Genomic DNA, 20,775 nt, shown 5'->3' with positions numbered 1-20,775 from the left:
TTGGGAGCGTTTCACCTGGTAGCCTGGAAGCTAGTTTGCTCCAACGCAACTGTGTTGGGAGCGTTTCACCTGGTAGCCTGGAAGCTAGTTGCTCCAACGCAACTGTGTTGGGAGCGTTTCACCTGGTAGACTGGAAGGCAGTTTGCTCCAACGCAACTGTGTTGTGAGCGTTTCACCTTGTAGCTTAGAAGGTAGTTTGCTCCAATGCAACTGTGTTGGGAGCGTTTCACCTGGTAGCTTGGAAGGTAGTTTGCTCCAACGCAACGCGGTTGATTGTGGGTTTTTTGTGCGCTTTTGACTGAACAATCCGGACAACGTGGCCACCAACGGGGGAGCGAGGACCCCCGCATGCAAGTCACCAATCGTTTGTTATTCCTTGAGCTGGTTGAAGTTGTTTGGTTGTGTTTGGCTTCTGTTTTCAGAATGTGTCCACCGCACACACACATCGCTATATTCTTTCCCCTAAACTTAACCTGGATTTTACCGCTCGTCTGTTTGGTTTTGGCTCATTCTAAGTTTAGTGCAGTGTTGTAGGTTGTTTTTGAGTGCATTGTTGCACGTGTTTGTATGAGGCCTAACGGGGGACGACTAAACGACTGACTTTACTAACGCTGCGGACCGCTACAACAACAACAACAACAACAACCTGTCTGGACACTGGGAAGGGTGTGCTCTTGAAACTGGACGCAAAATGGAAGGACACCTGTAACTATTGTGAAAGTTCAACGTTTGGGCAAAATTGGAATTGGTGAAAGCAAACAAGCGCAAGTTAAATGGTAAGTATACCAATTGGCGAATGCAACTATTTTCGCCAATTGCTTTTTTGTTTCACAGCACCACTGGACTACAGAACATCCCTAGTGGAAATGACATCTGTGCAATTCTGGAGTTTACAATTTGATGTCACAGCACCTTCTGCCGATGCTACACCTCCCTCAGGAATCCACAAAGAACTGGAAGTTCTGGGAAAAACTCAGAACGGATGTCTGGCAAACCAAAATTAGGGCGAGTGTGAAGTTGTGACCTCAAACTTCCACAATGGCGTTTGTTTTCGCTCCACCCGTAACCCCACTGGACTGGTGTATGAAAAGCTGTCAGACTGACTTCACTAGACGAATGACTGCGGGCATGTTATGGTTTGGTTTCAATTGTTGGTTTTTGGCTTGGTAGGTTTGAATTTAGGAGATGGATTAGTTGTTTTACACATCCACACAGTACTCTACATTCTCCCTTTTTTGAATCTTTCCTTTTTACAACTTTCCATACATTTGCAAATTGTTGACTGCTGCTGAACTTGTAGGCTACTGCTGCTTCATACTTCAATGTGGTTTTATTCTGTGCTAAATGATTTTAATTCCTTGCAATGTGGTTTGATTCTATGCAATACGGTTTTAATTCTTTGCAATTCTATGCACTACGATTTTAATTCTTTGCAATTCTATGCACTACGATTCTAATTCTTTGCAATTCTATGCACTACGATTTTAATTATTTTGCAATTCTATGCATTATACGATTTTAATTCTTTGCAATTCTATGCACTACGATTTTAATTATTTGCAATTCTATGCTCTATATGATTTTTATTACTTGCAATTCTATGCACTACGATTTTAATTCTTTGCAATTCTATGCATTATACGATTTTAATTCTTTGCAATTCTATGCATTATTTTAAGTCTTTGCAATTCTATGCATTACGATTTTAATTATTTGCAGTTATATGCTCTATATGATTTTTATTATTTGCAATTCTATGCACTACGATTTTTCATTCTTTGCAATTCTATGCATTATACGATTTTAAGTCATTGCAATGTGGTTTTATTCTGTGCAATATAATCTGAAATATGTACTCGGACAATTGCAGTTGGCCAATTGGGGAGTATAGTCGACCTATGGCTATAAGATGTGTATGTAAACATACTGACTGTACAGCAAATGCAATTGTGTTGGGAGCGTTTCACCTGGTAGCCTGGAAGCTAGTTTGCTCCAACGCAACTGTGTTGGGAGCGTTTCACCTGGTAGCCTGGAAGCTAGTTTGCTCCAACGCAACTGTGTTGGGAGCGTTTCACCTGGTAGCCTGGAAGCTAGTTGCTCCAACGCAACTGTGTTGTGAGCGTTTCACCTGGTAGCTTGGAAGGTAGTTTGCTCCAACGCAACTGTGTTGTGAGCGTTTCACCTGGTAGACTGGAAGGCAGTTTGCTCCAACGCAACTGTGTTGTGAGCGTTTCACCTGGTAGCTTGGAAGGTAGTTTGCTCCAACGCAACGCGGTTGATTGTGGGTTTTTTGTGCGCTTTTGACTGAACAATCCGGACAACGTGGCCACCAACGGGGGAGCGAGGACCCCCGCATGCAAGTCACCAATCGTTTGTTATTCCTTGAGCTGGTTGAAGTTGTTTGGTTGTGTTTGGCTGCTGTTTTCAGAATGTGTCCACCGCACACACACATCGCTATATTCTTTCCCCTAAACTTAACCTGGATTTTACCGCTCGTCTGTTTGGTTTTGGCTCATTCTAAGTTTAGTGCAGTGTTGTAGGTTGTTTTTGAGTGCATTGTTGCACGTGTTTGTATGAGGCCTAACGGGGGACGACTAAACGACTGACTTTACTAACGCTGCGGACCGCTACAACAACAACAACAACAACAACAACCTGTCTGGACACTGGGAAGGGTGTGCTCTTGAAACTGGACGCAAAATGGAAGAACACCTGCAACTATTGTGAAAGTTCAACGTTTGGGCAAAATTGGAATTGGTGAAAGCAAACAAGCGCAAGTTAAATGGTAAGTATACCAATTGGCGAATGCAACTATTTTCGCCAATTGCTTTTTTGTTTCACAGCACCACTGGACTACAGAACATCCCTAGTGGAAATGACATCGGTGCAATTCTGGAGTTTACAATTTGATGTCACAGCACCTTCTGCCGATGCTACACCTCCCTCAGGAATCCACAAAGAACTGGAAGTTCTGGGAAAAACTCAGAACGGATGTCTGGCAAACCAAAATTAGGGCGAGTGTGAAGTTGTGACCTCAAACTTCCACAATGGGGTTTGTTTTCGCTCCACCCGTAACCCCACTGGACTGGTGTATGAAAAGCTGTCAGACTGACTTCACTAGACGAATGACTGCGGGCATGTTATGGTTTGGTTTCAATTGTTGGTTTTTGGCTTGGTAGGTTTGAATTTAGGAGATGGATTAGTTGTTTTACACATCCACACAGTACTCTACATTCTCCCTTTTTTGAATCTTTCCTTTTTACAACTTTCCATACATTTGCAAATTGTTGACTGCTGCTGAACTTGTAGGCTACTGCTGCTTCATACTTCAATGTGGTTTTATTCTGTGCTAAATGATTTTAATTCCTTGCAATGTGGTTTGATTCTATGCAATACGGTTTTAATTCTTTGCAATTCTATGCACTACGATTTTAATTCTTTGCAATTCTATGCACTACGATTCTAATTCTTTGCAATTCTATGCACTACGATTTTAATTATTTTGCAATTCTATGCATTATACGATTTTAATTCTTTGCAATTCTATGCACTACGATTTTAATTATTTGCAATTCTATGCTCTATATGATTTTTATTACTTGCAATTCTATGCACTACGATTTTAATTCTTTGCAATTCTATGCATTATACGATTTTAATTCTTTGCAATTCTATGCATTATTTTAAGTCTTTGCAATTCTATGCATTACGATTTTAATTATTTGCAGTTATATGCTCTATATGATTTTTATTATTTGCAATTCTATGCACTACGATTTTTCATTCTTTGCAATTCTATGCATTATACGATTTTAAGTCATTGCAATGTGGTTTTATTCTGTGCAATATAATCTGAAATATGTACTCGGACAATTGCAGTTGGCCAATTGGGGAGTATAGTCGACCTATGGCTATAAGATGTGTATGTAAACATACTGACTGTACAGCAAATGCAATTGTGTTGGGAGCGTTTCACCTGGTAGCCTGGAAGCTAGTTTGCTCCAACGCAACTGTGTTGGGAGCGTTTCACCTGGTAGCCTGGAAGCTAGTTGCTCCAACGCAACTGTGTTGTGAGCGTTTCACCTGGTAGCTTGGAAGGTAGTTTGCTCCAACGCAACTGTGTTGTGAGCGTTTCACCTGGTAGCTTGGAAGGTAGTTTGCTCCAACGCAACGCGGTTGATTGTGGGTTTTTTGTGCGCTTTTGACTGAACAATCCGGACAACGTGGCCACCAACGGGGGAGCGAGGACCCCCGCATGCAAGTCACCAATCGTTTGTTATTCCTTGAGCTGGTTGAAGTTGTTTGGTTGTGTTTGGCTGCTGTTTTCAGAATGTGTCCACCGCACACACACATCGCTATATTCTTTCCCCTAAACTTAACCTGGATTTTACCGCTCGTCTGTTTGGTTTTGGCTCATTCTAAGTTTAGTGCAGTGTTGTAGGTTGTTTTTGAGTGCATTGTTGCACGTGTTTGTATGAGGCCTAACGGGGGACGACTAAACGACTGACTTTACTAACGCTGCGGACCGCAACAACAACAACAACAACAACAACAACAACCTGTCTGGACACTGGGAAGGGTGTGCTCTTGAAACTGGACGCAAAATGGAAGAACACCTGCAACTATTGTGAAAGTTCAACGTTTGGGCAAAATTGGAATTGGTGAAAGCAAACAAGCGCAAGTTAAATGGTAAGTATACCAATTGGCGAATGCAACTATTTTCGCCAATTGCTTTTTTGTTTCACAGCACCACTGGACTACAGAACATCCCTATAGTGGAAATGACATCTGTGCAATTCTGGAGTTTACAATTTGATGTCACAGCACCTTCTGCCGATGCTCCACCTCCCTCAGGAATCCACAAAGAACTGGAAGTTCTGGGAAAAACCCAGAACGGATGTCTGGCAAACCGAAATTAGGGCGAGTGTGAAGTTGTGACCTCAAACTTCCACAATGGGGTTTGTTTTCGCTCCACCCGTAACCCCACTGGACTGGTGTATGAAAAGCTGTCAGACTGACTTCACTAGACGAATGACTGCGGGCATGTTATGGTTTGGTTTCAATTGTTGGTTTTTGGCTTGGTAGGTTTGAATTTAGGAGATGGTTTAGTTGATTTACACATCCACACAGTAGGCCTACTCTACATTCTCCCTTTTTTGAATCTTTCCTTTTTACAACTTTCCATACATTTGCAAATTGTTGACTGCTGCTGAACTTGTAGGCTACTGCTGCTTCATACTTCAATGTGGTTTTATTCTGTGCTAAATGATTTTAATTCCTTGCAATGTGGTTTGATTCTATGCAATACGGTTTTAATTCTTTGCAATTCTATGCACTACGATTCTAATTCTTTGCAATTCTATGCATTACGATTTTAATTATTTGCAGTTATATGCTCTATATGATTTTTATTATTTGCAATTCTATGCACTAAGATTTTAATTCTTTGCAATTCTATGCATTATAAGATTTTATTTCTTTGCAATTCTATGCACTAATTTCAATTCTTTGCAATTCTATGCACTACGATTTTAAGTCATTGCAATGTGGTTTTATTCTGTGCAATATAATCTGAAATATGTACTCGGACAATTGCAGTTGGCCAATTGGGGAGTATAGTCGACCTATGGCTATAAGATGTGTATGTAAACATACTGACTGTACAGCAAATGCAATTGTGTTGGGAGCGTTTCACCTGGTAGCCTGGAAGCTAGTTGCTCCAACGCAACTGTGTTGGGAGCGTTTCACCTGGTAGCCTGGAAGGTAGTTTGCTCCAATGCAACTGTGTTGGGAGCGTTTCACCTGGTAGCCTGGAATGTAGTTTGCTCCAACGCAACTGTGTTGTGAGCGTTTCCCCTGGTAGCCTGGAAGGTAGTTTGCTCCAACGCAACTGTGTTGGGAGCGTTTCACCTGGTAGCCTGGAAGGTAGTTTGCTCCAACGCAACTGTGCAGACGAATGACTGCGGGCATGTTATGGTTTGGTTTCAATTGTTGGTTTTTGGCTTGGTAGGTTTGAATTTAGGAGATGGATTAGTTGTTTTACACATCCACACAGTACTCTACATTCTCCCTTTTTTGAATCTTTCCTTTTTACAACTTTCCATACATTTGCAAATTGTTGACTGCTGCTGAACTTGTAGGCTACTGCTGCTTCATACTTCAATGTGGTTTTATTCTGTGCTAAATGATTTTAATTCCTTGCAATGTGGTTTGATTCTATGCAATACGGTTTTAATTCTTTGCAATTCTATGCACTACGATTTTAATTCTTTGCAATTCTATGCACTACGATTTTAATTCTTTGCAATTCTATGCACTACGATTCTAATTCTTTGCAATTCTATGCACTACGATTTTAATTATTTTGCAATTCTATGCATTATACGATTTTAATTCTTTGCAATTCTATGCATTATACGATTTTAATTCTTTGCAATTCTATGCACTACGATTTTAATTATTTGCTATTCTATGCTCTATGATTTTTATTACTTGCAATTCTATGCACTAAGATTTTAATTCTTTGCAATTCTATGCATTATACGATTTTAATTCTTTGCAATTCTATGCATTATTTTAAGTCTTTGCAATTCTATGCATTACGATTTTAATTATTTGCAGTTATATGCTCTATATGATTTTTATTATTTGCAATTCTATGCACTACGATTTTTCATTCTTTGCAATTCTATGCATTATACGATTTAAATTCTTTGCAATTCTATGCATTATACGATTTTATTTCTTTGCAATTCTATGCACTAAGATTTCAATTCTTTGCAATTCTATGCACTACGATTTTAAGTCATTGCAATGTGGTTTTATTCTGTGCAATATAATCTGAAATATGTACTCTGACAATTGCAGTTGGCCAATTGGGGAGCATAGTCGACTTATGGCTATAAGATGTGTATGTAAACATACTGACTGTACAGCAAATGCAATTGTGTTGGGAGCGTTTCACCTGGTAGCCTGGAAGCTAGTTGCTCTAACGCAACTGTGTTGGGAGCGTTTCACCTGGTAGACTGGAAGGCAGTTTGCTCCAACGCAACTGTGTTGTGAGCGTTTCACCTTGTAGCTTAGAAGGTAGTTTGCTCCAATGCAACTGTGTTGGGAGCGTTTCACCTGGTAGCTTGGAAGGTAGTTTGCTCCAACGCAACTGTGTTGTGAGCGTTTCACCTGGTAGACTGGAAGGCAGTTTGCTCCAACGCAACTGTGTTGTGAGCGTTTCACCTGGTAGCTTGGAAGGTAGTTTGCTCCAACGCAACGCGGTTGATTGTTGTTTTTTTGTGCGCTTTTGACTGAACAATCCGGACAACGTGGCCACCAACGGGGGAGCGAGGACCCCCGCATGCAAGTCACCAATCGTTTGTTATTCCTTGAGCTGGTTGAAGTTGTTTGGTTGTGTTTGGCTGCTGTTTTCAGAATGTGTCCACCGCACACACACATCACTATATTCTTTCCCCTAAACTTAACCTGGATTTTACCGCTCGTCTGTTTGGTTTTGGCTCATTCTAAGTTTAGTGCAGTGTTGTAGGTTGTTTTTGAGTGCATTGTTGCACGTGTTTGTATAACGGGGGACGACTAAACGACTGACTTTACTAACGCTGCGGACCGCTACAACAACAACAACCTGTCTGGACACTGGGAAGGGTGTGCTCTTGAAACTGGACGCAAAATGGAAGGACACCTGTAACTATTGTGAAAGTTCAACGTTTGGGCAAAATTGGAATTGGTGCAAGCAAACAAGCGCAAGTTAAATGGTAAGTATACCAATTGGCGAATGCAACTATTTTCGCCAATTGCTTTTTTATTTCACAGCACCACTGGACTACAGAACATCCCTAGTGGAAATGACATCGGTGCAATTCTGGATTTTACAATTTGATGTCACAGCACCTTCTGCCGATGCTACACCTCCCTCAGGAATCCACAAAGAACTAGAAGTTCTGGGAAAAACCCAGAACGGATGTCTGGCAAACCGAAATTAGGGCGAGTGTGAAGTTGTGACCTCAAACTTCCACAATGGGGTTTGTTTTCGCTCCACCCGTAACCCCACTGGACTGGTGTATGAAAAGCTGTCAGACTGACTTCACTAGACGAATGACTGCGGGCATGTTATGGTTTGGTTTCAATTGTTGGTTTTTGGCTTGGTAGGTTTGAATTTAGGAGATGGTTTAGTTGATTTACACATCCACACAGTACTCTACATTCTCCCTTTTTTGAATCTTTCCTTTTTACAACTTTCCATACATTTGCAAATTGTTGACTGCTGCTGAAGTTGTAGGCTACTGCTGTTTCATACTTCAATGTGCTTTTATTCTGTGCTAAATGATTTTAATTAATTGCAATGTGGTTTGATTCTATGCATTATATTTAATTCATTGCAATTCTATGCACTACGATTTTAATTCTTTGCAATTCTATGCATTATACGATTTTAATTCTTTGCAATTCTATGCACTAAGATTTTAATTCTTTGCAATTCTATGCATTATTTTAAGTCTTTGCAATTCTATGCATTATTTTAAGTCTTTGCAATTCTATGCATTACGATTTTAATTATTTGCAGTTATATGCTCTATATGATTTTTATTATTTGCAATTCTATGCACTACGATTTTTCATTCTTTGCAATTCTATGCATTATACGATTTTAATTCTTTGCAATTCTATGCACTACGATTTTTCATTCTTTTCAATTCTATGCACTACGATTTTAATTCTTTGCAATTATATGCACTAAGATTTTAATTCTTTGCAATTTTATGCATTATACGATTTTATTTCTTTGCAATTCTATGCACTACGATTTTAAGTCATTGCAATGTGGTTTTATTCTGTGCAATATAATCTGAAATATGTACTCGGACAATTGCAGTTGGCCAATTGGGGAGTATAGTCGACCTATGGCTATAAGATGTGTATGGAAACATACTGACTGTACAGCAAATGCAATTGTGTTGGGAGCGTTTCACCTGGTAGCTTGGAAGCTAGTTTGCTCCAACGCAACTGTGTTGGGAGCGTTTCATCTGGTAGCCTGGAAGCTAGTTTGCTCCAACGCAACTGTGTTGGGAGCGTTTCACCTGGTAGCCTGGAAGCTAGTTGCTCCAACGCAACTGTGTTGGGAGCGTTTCACCTGGTAGCCTGGAAGCTAGTTGCTCCAACGCAACTGTGTTGGGAGCGTTTCACCTGGTAGCTTGGAAGGTAGTTTGCTCCAACGCAACTGTGTTGGGAGCCTTTCGCCTGGTAGCTAACCTGTGTGTTGTATTTATTCATATTACTTAATTGTCTAGCATCTGCATCAGCTAGCTATAGCTGCTGTATACGGGGAATGGGTTAGCCTAGCGATTTTTAGTACTTGCAATTGGTCCTATGAACATCAACACCGGCAAATTCAGATTTGTAGTACTGCAAATTTAAATTTTTGACAAATTTTCCATTTCAATATTTTGTCAAATTTCACAAAGTCCATTCCCAGATATGTACGAACTTCAGCAATGGAGGCAAGTAAGGTTTATCACTTTCTATGGCAATTTACTTGAGTTAAATTATTTGCTCTATAAAAACATATGGTTCTCACTGTACCATAATCATCTTGCTAGATATGCCTCATGCTGTCCTTTATATTACTTATTTGCAAGGAATTTAAGCATTGACAATTATTTATGAACGTTGAACCATGAAAGAATTGAATTATTTTTGTTCAGGGGTGGGTTTGCCCCTGTACATTTATTTCAAGATCAGTGTTCTACAGCGTTTGTCAAATTCAGGACTGGCGCTGGAAGCTGTAGGTGGAGGGAAGACCAGGAATGGTGCCGCTCTGCAGATGCTGAAGGGTAAGACAATGGAATACACATATTGATGGCTTGCTTGGATTGTTTAGATTGTTTAGAATGACACGGTCAGCGACTCATCGTACAGATCTAAAGTAATCCATACAGATGTGTTCATTCTGACTGGCTGTTATGAAAGCATTCTCGGCCACTAGGACTAGTCAGGATGTGTATTACATGTGGCTGGCTTTTGGGGTTGGGAGTAATAACTATTGTAATTAGTTCTATCAAAACAGCCCACTATGTACTGTGCTGTAAAAGTGCATATAAAATACCCTATTGACATCTGAGTGAAGTGTTGGACTGCATTAATGGGGAGAAAACAAATGTCCAGTGTGCCAAAGGGTCACGTGTGTTCCTGAAGGGACTGAGGCGACGCAGTCGGAGGTCCCTGCGGTGGCGGTCAGCGGGAGGTGTCAAGACCAACCAGCTCCTCGTCCAGGAAAGGGGATTTCTTCAGACTGTTCTTCAAAGGTTCAATAAAGTAAATCTTATCATCTAAAAAATCTAGGACACAGTAGCTGGGTTCATCAGCAAATTGTAGCTGGGCTTTTGGTCCCCCAGAATAAAAGTCAATGGTGCTGAGGAGCGCTGCTCAGGTGACTCTCCCCCCCCCCCCCTTATTTATTATCTCTCTCCCCCCCCCCCTAGAGGGGGGTGGGGGATGGGGGGGAGTTAGAGATCTACCTGTTTATTTTCTTTTCCACAATGTCTTGTTTTTTAAACGATTTATGATGACTATATGCTCTGTAAGGTGACCTTGGGTGTCTTGAAAGGCGCCTCTAAATTAAATTTATTATTATTATTATTTCCTATGGTAGAGAGGTGCGTGATATTTATTCGAGAGATGGTACATGAAACGGATGATCTGTTAAGATGCTAGGGGGATCAACTCCCAGCAGCGGTACCGTATCCCCAACGTCTTAATGTTGTAACCTGTCAAACCCAACGCTAACATTTTGGGAAGCTTTCAATGCATCCTGACTGCCACTGTTGGATACATTTACACTTGGTTGGGGCCATTGTATAAAATTAATCCATCGATACCATCTCAAAATAATGCTCTCATAGTGTGTGCTTTTGATTTTTTTTTTTCTTAGTCAAACTCAGGGTGTCCGCGGAGGTCTTAAAAGTCTTAAAAAGTCTTAAATTCATTTTTCTAAATTTAAGGCCTTAAAAAGTCTTAAATTCGTCTAAAATGTCATATGCTGGTCTTAAATTTATAACTCGGAGGTCTTAAATTTGTCGGGGCAGGGTAATTACATTTTTATTTTTCTCGCGGGACTTTTCGGGAAGAAGATGTACGAGGGGCTACTTTCTTGCTAGCTGCATATATAAACGGATGTCTGCGCGCTTGCTAGCTAGTCTGCAACAATGGGTAAATGCAAGTTCAACGTCAGTTGGCTGGAAGACGTCCGTTTCCGAGGTTGGCTAGCGTCCGTTGCCAACCCAGAACAGGCCAAATGCATTCCGTGCAAAAGTAGCCTACATTCAAGCTCGGCACCATGGGGATTAAGGCTGTCGTCAGCCATATGCAGAGCCAAAAACATAAAACCTCTGCCAGGAACCACCTACAGACCCCAGCCATTTCTACGTTTTGCATCTCTGCCCCGGCGCCACCGCCGCAGACGGTCCGCGCTGCTAGCACTGACCTGAGGGTAGCATTTGGTGCGACACCAACACTGAAAGCGGAGGTGTTGTGGATTCTAAACACAGTGGTCAAGCACCAGTCATACAACTCGAATGAGGGGATAGGAGATCTCTTCGGTTTGATGTTCCCTGACTCTCAAATCGCGAGCACCTTTACTGCTGGAAGGGACAAAACGGCGTATATAACTCGCTTCGGACCAGCGGCTTTCATCCGAAACGAGCGAATCTGCAGCGTCAACAAGGCTGATTTTGTTTTGATATTTGAGACGTTGAACCACGCCACTAAAAGCAAGCAACTTGACGTGCACGTCCGATATTGGGTCGGAGATCGAGTGCATTCCCGGTACTTGGGCTCGCAATTCATGGGGCCCCACATATATGGGGGTAAAAGGGATGATGATACATAATATTTTGTAGACAATATGCAGAATCTTTTCACTTACGAATTAACACGGTTGGCTATTTTTGCCAGCACGCCACCCTAGCCATATTATGGGCAACCGTGTTCCCCTTGGCTGTGATTTGAACTTTGAATTCCTCGTAGGAGTTCATAATAATACATTGCTCGCCTTGGATGAAATACAACGCTCTTGCGCGATTTATTTTGCATAAGGGTGATTCAAATGACGCGAGAAACGCCCCCTTTATGTGAACGCGCATTGAACCTAAAGCGGAAAACCTGGTTCAACTAATTGAATCTAAAGTGAGCGTCGTGGTACCATTTAACTGTGATTGCGAGTTGCGGCTCTGTCGAGCCAGGTTTTCCCAAGAAAGCCTGGGTATGTTCAACGAGGTTCGTGGTATACCCCCCAGGTCTTACTGAAGGCATTTATTTAATGGTGAAAATATTATTAATAAGTGGCGTAAATATCTACGGTGCAACCGGTGCAGCTGCCCGGGGGCCCAGACGCTGTCTCCCCCCTCTCAACAACTTACAACTTGGGTGCACCATAAATATGTGCTGGTGCACCCAAATTAAAAATGTAGGCGCACCAGTGCACCCAAGGAAAAAGTTAGTCCGGAGCCCTGGAGTATCACTTTATGTTCAATAAACAGACGGAAAGTAAAATTGAATGAGTCTCATTGAGTGACACACATGCTATGCTTGGGTTGTAATACAGCGGGATCCCCCCCGCCATCGCGGGTTTAAGGTCTTAAATTTCATTCAAGGTGGTATTAAAAAGTCTTAAATTTGACTTGCTGAAACCTGCAGATACCCTGAAACTGATATTGGCTAATGCTTAAGAATCGTAAAAATGAATAATTGCTCTTCCGGTCACACAATGCTTGCTTCCATCCTTTGTATAATTGTTATACCTACCCTTGGTGTATATTTTTTGCCCTTCTTGCTATGACTAATTTCCACTTGGGATCAACAAATTACTGTTTTTTTCAGGTCACGATGGAAGAGCAGATGGCTGTGCAGTTGCCATGGTGGAGAGACCCAGGTGAGAACTTTGATAAACGGTTCCTTCATTCTTAAATGGACCAAATGGCAATCACATAATCCCTCCCGATTTTAATAACAATTTTGAAGACTGGGAATAGCTGAACTGACTTGTATACATTTATTGATGAAAGATGGTAATCCAGCACTGACTATTTTAATGTGGTTTTGATGTTGATGCACTATACAATTTTAATTCTTTGCAATTCTATGCACTATACGATTTTAATTCTTTGCAATTCTATGCACTATACAATTTTAATTCTTTGCAATTCTATTCACTATACGATTTTATTTATTTGCTATTCTATGCACTATACAATTTTAATTCTTTGCAATTCTATGCACTATACGATTTTAATTCTTTGCAATTCTATGCACTATACAATTTTAATTCTTTGCAATTCTATTCACTATACGATTTTATTTATTTGCTATTCTATGCACTATACAATTTTAAGTCTTTGCAATTTTATGCACTGCGATTTAAATTCTGTGCAATTCTATGCACTGTACGATTTTAATTCTTTGCCATATGGTTTTATTCTGTGCCGTATAAAACGGAATATGTGCAGTGCGGTTCCTTTGTGATTGTTCTCAGGCGGTGTCCTTTTGGTTCAATCCATCTAAACATGTAATCACCAGCGAGATTTGTGTTTACATGACACTCGAGAACCAAATTATTGGGTTAGTCTCACTGGGATTGTATTTTTAAGATTCATGTATACACCTTAGTCTGACTAAAATCAGACCGGATCGGGTTTCTCATCGTCGGATTAAGACCTCTAGATTATTCGATTGATGGTCTCATTAATCGTGCATGTACGTTCAATCAGGGTTATGCGTTCTGCGCATGCTGGAGATTTTTTCTCAGAGCAGGAAATAGACGGAGACAATAGTCATGGTGTTGTCACTGTCAAACGGCAAACACGATGGAGAGGTCCAGGAGCAAGACACACTTTTGGACTGATGAGGAAACTCACCATGATGTACCAGTTAAAATACGTGCACAATTTACAGTTTATGGATGGGAGGAAGACTAGAAACTGATTTATTTAAAAAAGGTGATTGAAATGGGTACAATGCCATGCCACCTATCGTACTGGGACATGACATGCTTCGGCCATTGAATCGATGTGTACTTGGACATTTGCAGTTGTTTCATAAAAAGGTTGAAGACTCCCTGGGAATAGCTCAACTGACTTGTATCAATTATACATACATTTATTGATGAAAGATGGTAATCCAGCACTGACGATTTTGATGTTGTTGCCGTAATGACTTGAAGCCTTTTCTCTCCTGTAAATCAATATAAAATCCAACCTAAATTACTGAATGTAATGACCTATGTTTGATGCCAGATGGTGTTGTTACTGCATTTGTGTCTTTGATTGGCCTTCACGTTTGGTGATCAAAATGTCTTCTAAATCTGCCAGCACACTGTGAGACTGACTTTACTTTGTGCCTTCAATTTATTTCAGAGTATGATGACCGAACAGTTGATCTACAACGATGGCCTACTCCCCATCCACCCTGAGGATCCCTGGCTACACCTACAATCCAATCTACCCCAGACATAACCACTCGGAGCTCAACAACTCCTACAACTCCTCCTGCCTCCTACACACCATACTGTTACCACTTTACCATTTTACTTAAAAAAAAAAGTACTGTAATTCACACCATGTTGTAGGAAAAGCATGTTTAGCTCAATGATTTATACATTCTATTTCTGTGACCCCAACTATTGTATTTCTAACCCAGTTACCTCGTAACCCTCTTTCTAAGGGAGCGACTAAAGGGACAAAGCTGGAGCAAACCTGAGCTTAACAATCTTTCTAATCTTTCTTTCAAATGTCCTAAATTGAAACATATAAAATGCCTAAAGTAACTTGTCTAACAAAACAAAAAGCCAACCTAATACCCAAACTTAACCATCTAACTAAAGATCTCAAATGCCTAAACTCTCTTACCTTAACCGAGTACCTAAACCGAACCATTTAACTAAACATCTCAAAGGCCTAAACTCGCTTACCTCAACCTAACCTAATACCCAAACTTAACCATCTAACTGAAGAGCTCAAACACCTAAACTCTTACCTTAACCTAGTACCTAAACTGAACCATCTAACTAAACATCTGAAAGGCCTAAACTCGCTTACCTCAACCTAACCTAATACCCAAACTTGACCATCTAACTTAAAAGCCCAAATGGTTAAACTCTTACCCTAACCTGGTACCTAAACTTGACAATCTAACTAAGCATCTCTAATAACTAAACTCTTTCCTAATACCTAAACAATCTTTAATACAATCACTAATGCCTAAACTTAAACAAACACCAATACTAAAAGTTAACCATCCTTAATCTTAAACCCAAACCAGACTTGTCCCTGGGTCGCTCCACTTTGTTTCTTTAAAGGCATCTCTTTTCCCCTGCATCTGTGTTTTATTCCTTGAGGACTTCAGGTGGGGTGCCATACAGTGTTGCATGGGTTCTTGGGTCAATTGTGGCACCCATTGCACTCCTGACCATCCCTGGAAGAAGGGATCCCCTCCACTGCGTTTCTTCTCAAGATTTCTTCCTTGCTGATTCAAGGGAGTTTTTTCTTGCCCGTGTGGGGGCATGGGTAAAGGGGGGTGTCACAAATATTTGGCCTGTTAAGCCCTTTGAGACTGTAATGGTGATTAAGGACTATACAAATAAAATTGAATTGAATTGAATAAAGATACTTCATCTTTACAGATTTTGTTTTGGGGAATTGGGACAGCTGAGCAGCTTAAGCATCCTTACTGGTGAATCTGATCTGACGATATCAATCATAGGACTATGAAGCTGCAGAGTTCTTCCAAGAAAGGGTTCCAATCCAGGATAGCTTTTAACACACTTTATTTGTTAAAGTATTTCGGTATGGTAACTACGGAGCAAAAGGAGGTGGAAGCGTGTTGAACACGTGCTGAGCGTCTCCCTGCTGATCAAAAACATTAACCCTTTGTCTGGTAGCAGCTAGAAGATTCTGAAGTCCAACTTCTCTGTCGAGATTGAACTGAAATGCAATGCACAACATGCAATTTGTCCTTACCTCAATTTTTAAAACTTTTAATATTTTTTATTATTACTATTTATTGTGCTGCGCCCTCTCGCTCTCTCTCGATCTCTCTCTGTATTAATACTGTACTTGACTTGGGAAGCCCTGCACAAGAATTCCAATGTGTTTGAACTGTCTGGTTTATGCACAAATGGCGAATAAAAACCTTTGAACCTTTTTGAGATTGATAGGGTGAAGTGGGCGTGGCCTATGTGACGTATTAGCCTCGGCTTCACCTATCTAAAGGTGCTGCCTTCTGTGTGGTTGGAGCAGCTATTGCAGCCTTCAATACGGTCCTGCTTCCTTGGGGCTATGTGGGGGCAGCTCAGGTTCTTAAAATACGTAACAAAGCCAATAACATAAGGCTGAATATGTGAAAAGACAAGGTAGATAATGATCGAGGAGTAAATATCTAACATGGAACCAAATGCCTATTTATTTGATCTGTTACTGAGGGGTCGGCTTAGGTCAGGAGGTAGAGCAGTTTTCTTGTAACGGAAAGGTTGCTAGTTCGATCCCCAGAGTGTTGATGTGTCCCTGAGGAGTGCCATACAGTGTTGCATGGGTTCTTGCTAGTTTGCATTACGGCTGAGGCCATTGATTAAGATTGTTAATTTGAAGAGTATGAATAAAGAGTAATTGAAGTGGATTGTTGAATGTCTTTCAAATTTGTCACAATAGGGAAATCTGTTTAGAATGCATCTAGGTGAAGTGTTTATTGCTACTATAAAACACCAAGAATAGCAGGCTATGTTTAAATACTGACCACCATATTTTTTTTAATAAAAAAAACCCTATGTAGTCATCACTCACCCTCAGGCTCTTGTCTAACCCTGCTGAGCACGCCTGGTTGGCGCTCTACTTCGCTGAAGGCCATTTGACTTCATAAAAGCTGCAGTTCGTAAATGGTGACAAAGAAGTCCTTATGTAGGAAAGGTGAAGGAAGGATGAAAGGGGTGCTGGTTCTACTGGTCTAATCTAATAAAAGGGGTGCTGGTTCTACTGGGCTAATCTAATAAAAGGGGGTGCTGGTTCTACTGGGCTAATCTAATAAAAGGGGGTGCTGGTTCTACTGGGCTAATCTAATAAAAGGGGAGCTGGTTCTACTGGGCTAATCTAATAAAAGGGGGTGCTGGTTCTACTGGTCTAATCTAATAAAAGGGGTGCTGGTTCTACTGGGCTAATCTAATAAAAGGGGTGCTGGTTCTACTGGTCTAATCTAATAAAAGGGGGTGCTGGTTCTACTGGGCTAATCTAATAAAAGGGGTGCTGGTTCTACTGGGCTAATCTAATAAAATGGGTGCTGGTTCTACTGGTCTAATCTAATAAAAGGGGTGCTGGTTCTACTGGGCTAATCTAATAAAAGGGGGGCTGGTTCTACTGGGCTAATCTAGGTTGTGAGGCTATCGGTTACCGTCTTCATCGCTGCATTGGGATTCGCTCTCCCTCTCCGGTAGCGTTTCACCGCAAGAGCTCCACTTATTGGGGGGAGGCATCTCCTGGTGGGCTATGGGAGCCTCCTGTCTGTATGAGGCTCCCCTGACTACCAGATCTGACTACCAGATCAACCTCTGCTGGACTACTATGTATCCCCACATCACGACTCACTACAATGGGTGCCCGGTCATTCAGCTGTTCAGCACCCAGGCTCTGGAACTCCCTCCCCCCACACATAAAACAGTCAGACACCATTACAACCTTCAAGTCACAACTCAAAACTCACCTGTTCAAACTCGCACACAACGTCTAACTGATCACTGTTTTGATTGTTTGTTTGTTTTGTTTTGTCTTGGTTTTATTTATTATGTTTTTCTTTTGTTTTGTTTTTTCAAAATGTCTTGTTTTTTAAACGATTTATGATGACTATATGCTCTGTAAGGTGACCTTGGGTGTCTTGAAAGGCGCCTCTAAATTAAATGTATTATTATTATTATTAGATTTGGAGTCTCCGTCTGAACGCCCAGACTCCGTTTGAGGAGCCTTCTGCTTGAGGTGATGCGTTGCAGCGTTGGTGTTGCGTGGTTTAGGGATGGGCTTATGAGGCGGCTCTGGGCTGGCCGCTGTCGGAGGAGTTTGGGGGAAAGTGTGTGCAGTAAGGAATGGAGAAGAAAAGAAAAGCCGGTGAAAACAAGTAGGAAAACACTTGATCACTAGGACAGGGGTATTGACAAATAAGACCTATTAAAGACCAACGGTTCCTAATGCATACTATCAGGTGGGGTGCAGACTGCAACACTATTTGTTTGCTGCGTTCAAATGCCAGGGCTCTACTCTATTGGGAGGTTTATGTGCCAACTACTCTCTAAACTAAGGTCATATACCCTCTTGCGGTAGGCCAGGCTTGTCTTCATCCTCAGTGTTTTCAGCCCCTGGCTTTTTGACCTTTATAAATCTAGCCTTACCAGATTTATAAAAAAATGGTAAAAGAAAATTGTATTTCTGACGCCACTCATTGTGCAGTACATTTATTCTCGTTCCCGGTTCGGGGCGATTCTCACGGGCTCCTCCCACCAGCAGGCCGGGAGGGGTCCGGGCCGGTCCCAGCGTTCCAGGGGGCCGCCTCCGACTCCAGCCCCGGTGCCGCAGCAGCAGCAGCCGCAGCCGCCGCAGACGGGTAGAGCAGCGCCACGGACCGCGAAGTTCCGGAAGCTTGCTCCTACTTTTTCTTTCCCTATTAAAGAAAAAAAGTAAAGACCGTTCGGCCGAACGGCAGTACATGGTACCTAAAGAGCGATATTCCTCAGGCCACCTGCGTCCTACGCTTGTGGTGCGTTCCTCCATGTTGCCTCTTTCCCCCCCTCAGCCCGGTGGCTGTAGGGTGGCGGTCGGACGGCGTGTTCACATGGCCTCTGGTTCACCTGCTTCTAAAAAGCGGCATCCTTTGGAGCCTCGTGGACGGATCAGAGACTCGTTGCACGAGCCCGTGGATACGGCCGCTTGTAGCGGTCTCCTGGTTCCCCACATTATAGGTGAGGAGGCGGGTCCGCGCGCTGTGGCTAAAGCCTGCGGACAGTGCATGCGCACAGGTGCGGCGGCCGGACGGCTCGCTCCCTGTTCAGCGGGCACCAGCACGACGTCTAGACAGCTCGTTGTTTTTACAGCGGCTGGTTCTGGTACGTCTCCTACGCTCGCTGAGCCTCCTCCCTTTCATGGGAAGTCCCCCTTGGTTCACACGCAGTGTGGAGGCGGTAGGGGCAGAGGAATACGGGTTATTCCTGGACGGTCTTCCTCAGCTGTCGGCTCGCCCTCTCTCCGACCGCTATGCGTGTTGGCAAGAGCGGTGCGTTCTGCCATCGTGGTTGGACACCACGTTGAGATGGGGCCATCCCATACAGTTCAAGCGTCGTCCCCCACACTTTATGGGGTTGGTGGAGACCACGCTACGGGACCCGGCTGCGAGCAGGGCTCTGGCATTAGAGGTGGCCCATCTCTTGGAGAAGGGGGCCATCACTGTCGTTCCCCCCCACGAGACTCACCTAGGGTTTTTATTCCCGCTACTTCCTGGTTTCCAAGAAGTCAGGGGAAAAGAGACCTATTCTGGATCTTCGCGTGTTCAACAGATTCGTTGCCACGAGGAAGTTCAGAATGCTCACTGTCGGAGCGTTGTTCCGGTGTGTGAGAGAGGGTGATTGGTTCACATCCCTGGATCTCAAGGATGCTTACTTCCACGTCCCTGTTCGGCAGGCGCACAGGAAGTTTCTCCGCTTTGCCTTTATGGGGATGGCGTACGAGTACCAGTGTCTGCCGTTCGGCTATTCCCTGGCTCCGCGCACCTTCTCGAAGTGTGTGGAGATGGCGTTGGAACCGCTCAGGCATCAGGGACAGAGGATTCTCTTCTACCTAGACGACCTGCTTATTCTGAGCAACTCAGAAGAGACCGCGAGAAGGGACACCATGTTGGTGATGAACCATCTCTCCTTCCTGGGTTTTGCCATCAACTGGGAGAAGAGCTCCCCGCTCCCCAGCCGGCAGACAGTCTACTCGGGGCTTTGCCTAGACTCAGCCACCATGACTGCGAGATGCTTTCGCCTCCTCGGCGAGACGCCATCCTGTCGGCGCTCTCCCGTTTTTCGCGTTCGCAGAAACGTGACCGCACCATGCGCCTGTTAGGGCTGATGGCAGCTGCCCACCCCGTGGTTCCCCTGGTCTGCTCTTTATGCGCAGACTCCAGCGGTGGTTTGCTCGCCAACGGTTGGACCCCAGGCGACACAAGCTCAGGGTGCTCCTCGTTCCCCGTTCGGTGTCGCCAGACCTGGAATATTGGAAAACCCCCCCGCCCTTCTCAGGGGTGTTCCCCTGGGCAGGGTGGCGTCCTACGTAGTGGTCTTCACGGACGCCTCGTTGACGGGTTGGGGAGGAACGTGCCTCTCTCACTCGGTCGGAGACGAGTGGCGCACGCCCCCTATAGCACACATAAATGTGTTGGAGCTCGACGCTGTGAGGAAAGTGCTGTTGCATTTCTTTCACCTGGTGCGCGGCCGCCACGTTCTGATCTGGACAGTGTGTCAGCGGCGGCGTACATCAACAGACAGGGGGGAGTCCGCTCCCCTGCTCTCCACCGAAAGGCGGTCGAGCTCTGGCTTTGGGCTCATCAGTATCTCCTCAGTCTGAGAGCCCTGCATATCGCGGGCGCCCAGAACTTTGGGGCGGACCTCATGTCTCGAGGCGGTCCCCGCCGAGACGAGTGGCGGTTACATCCCGACATTGTCAGACTGATCTGGCAGAGGTTCGGGACAGCGCAGGTGGACCTCTT

General features: G+C 43.2%; 1 long non-coding RNA gene across 2 annotated transcripts; it reads left to right on the top strand.

Annotated features, from left to right (window-relative positions):
• The first annotated feature begins 8,987 nt into the window (after nt 1–8,987).
• Nucleotides 8,988–16,200, top strand: LOC132471033 (uncharacterized). 2 transcript variants are annotated; one of them, XR_009528743.1, is made up of 4 exons: nt 8,988–9,839; nt 10,171–10,320; nt 12,883–12,934; nt 14,415–16,200. It is a non-coding gene; the product is annotated as an uncharacterized LOC132471033 (long non-coding RNA). The 2 variants fall into 2 exon arrangements; XR_009528742.1 differs by lacking the exon at nt 8,988–9,839 and having other exon boundaries at nt 9,978–10,320.
• The last annotated feature ends 4,575 nt before the right edge of the window (nt 16,201–20,775 follow it).

This window comes from Gadus macrocephalus, chromosome 13 (assembly GCF_031168955.1).
Source record: "Gadus macrocephalus chromosome 13, ASM3116895v1".
NCBI classification, from domain to species: Eukaryota; Metazoa; Chordata; class Actinopteri; order Gadiformes; family Gadidae; genus Gadus; species Gadus macrocephalus.
Note: the sequence above shows the minus strand (reverse complement) of the source record. Positions and strands in the feature narration are given on the sequence as shown.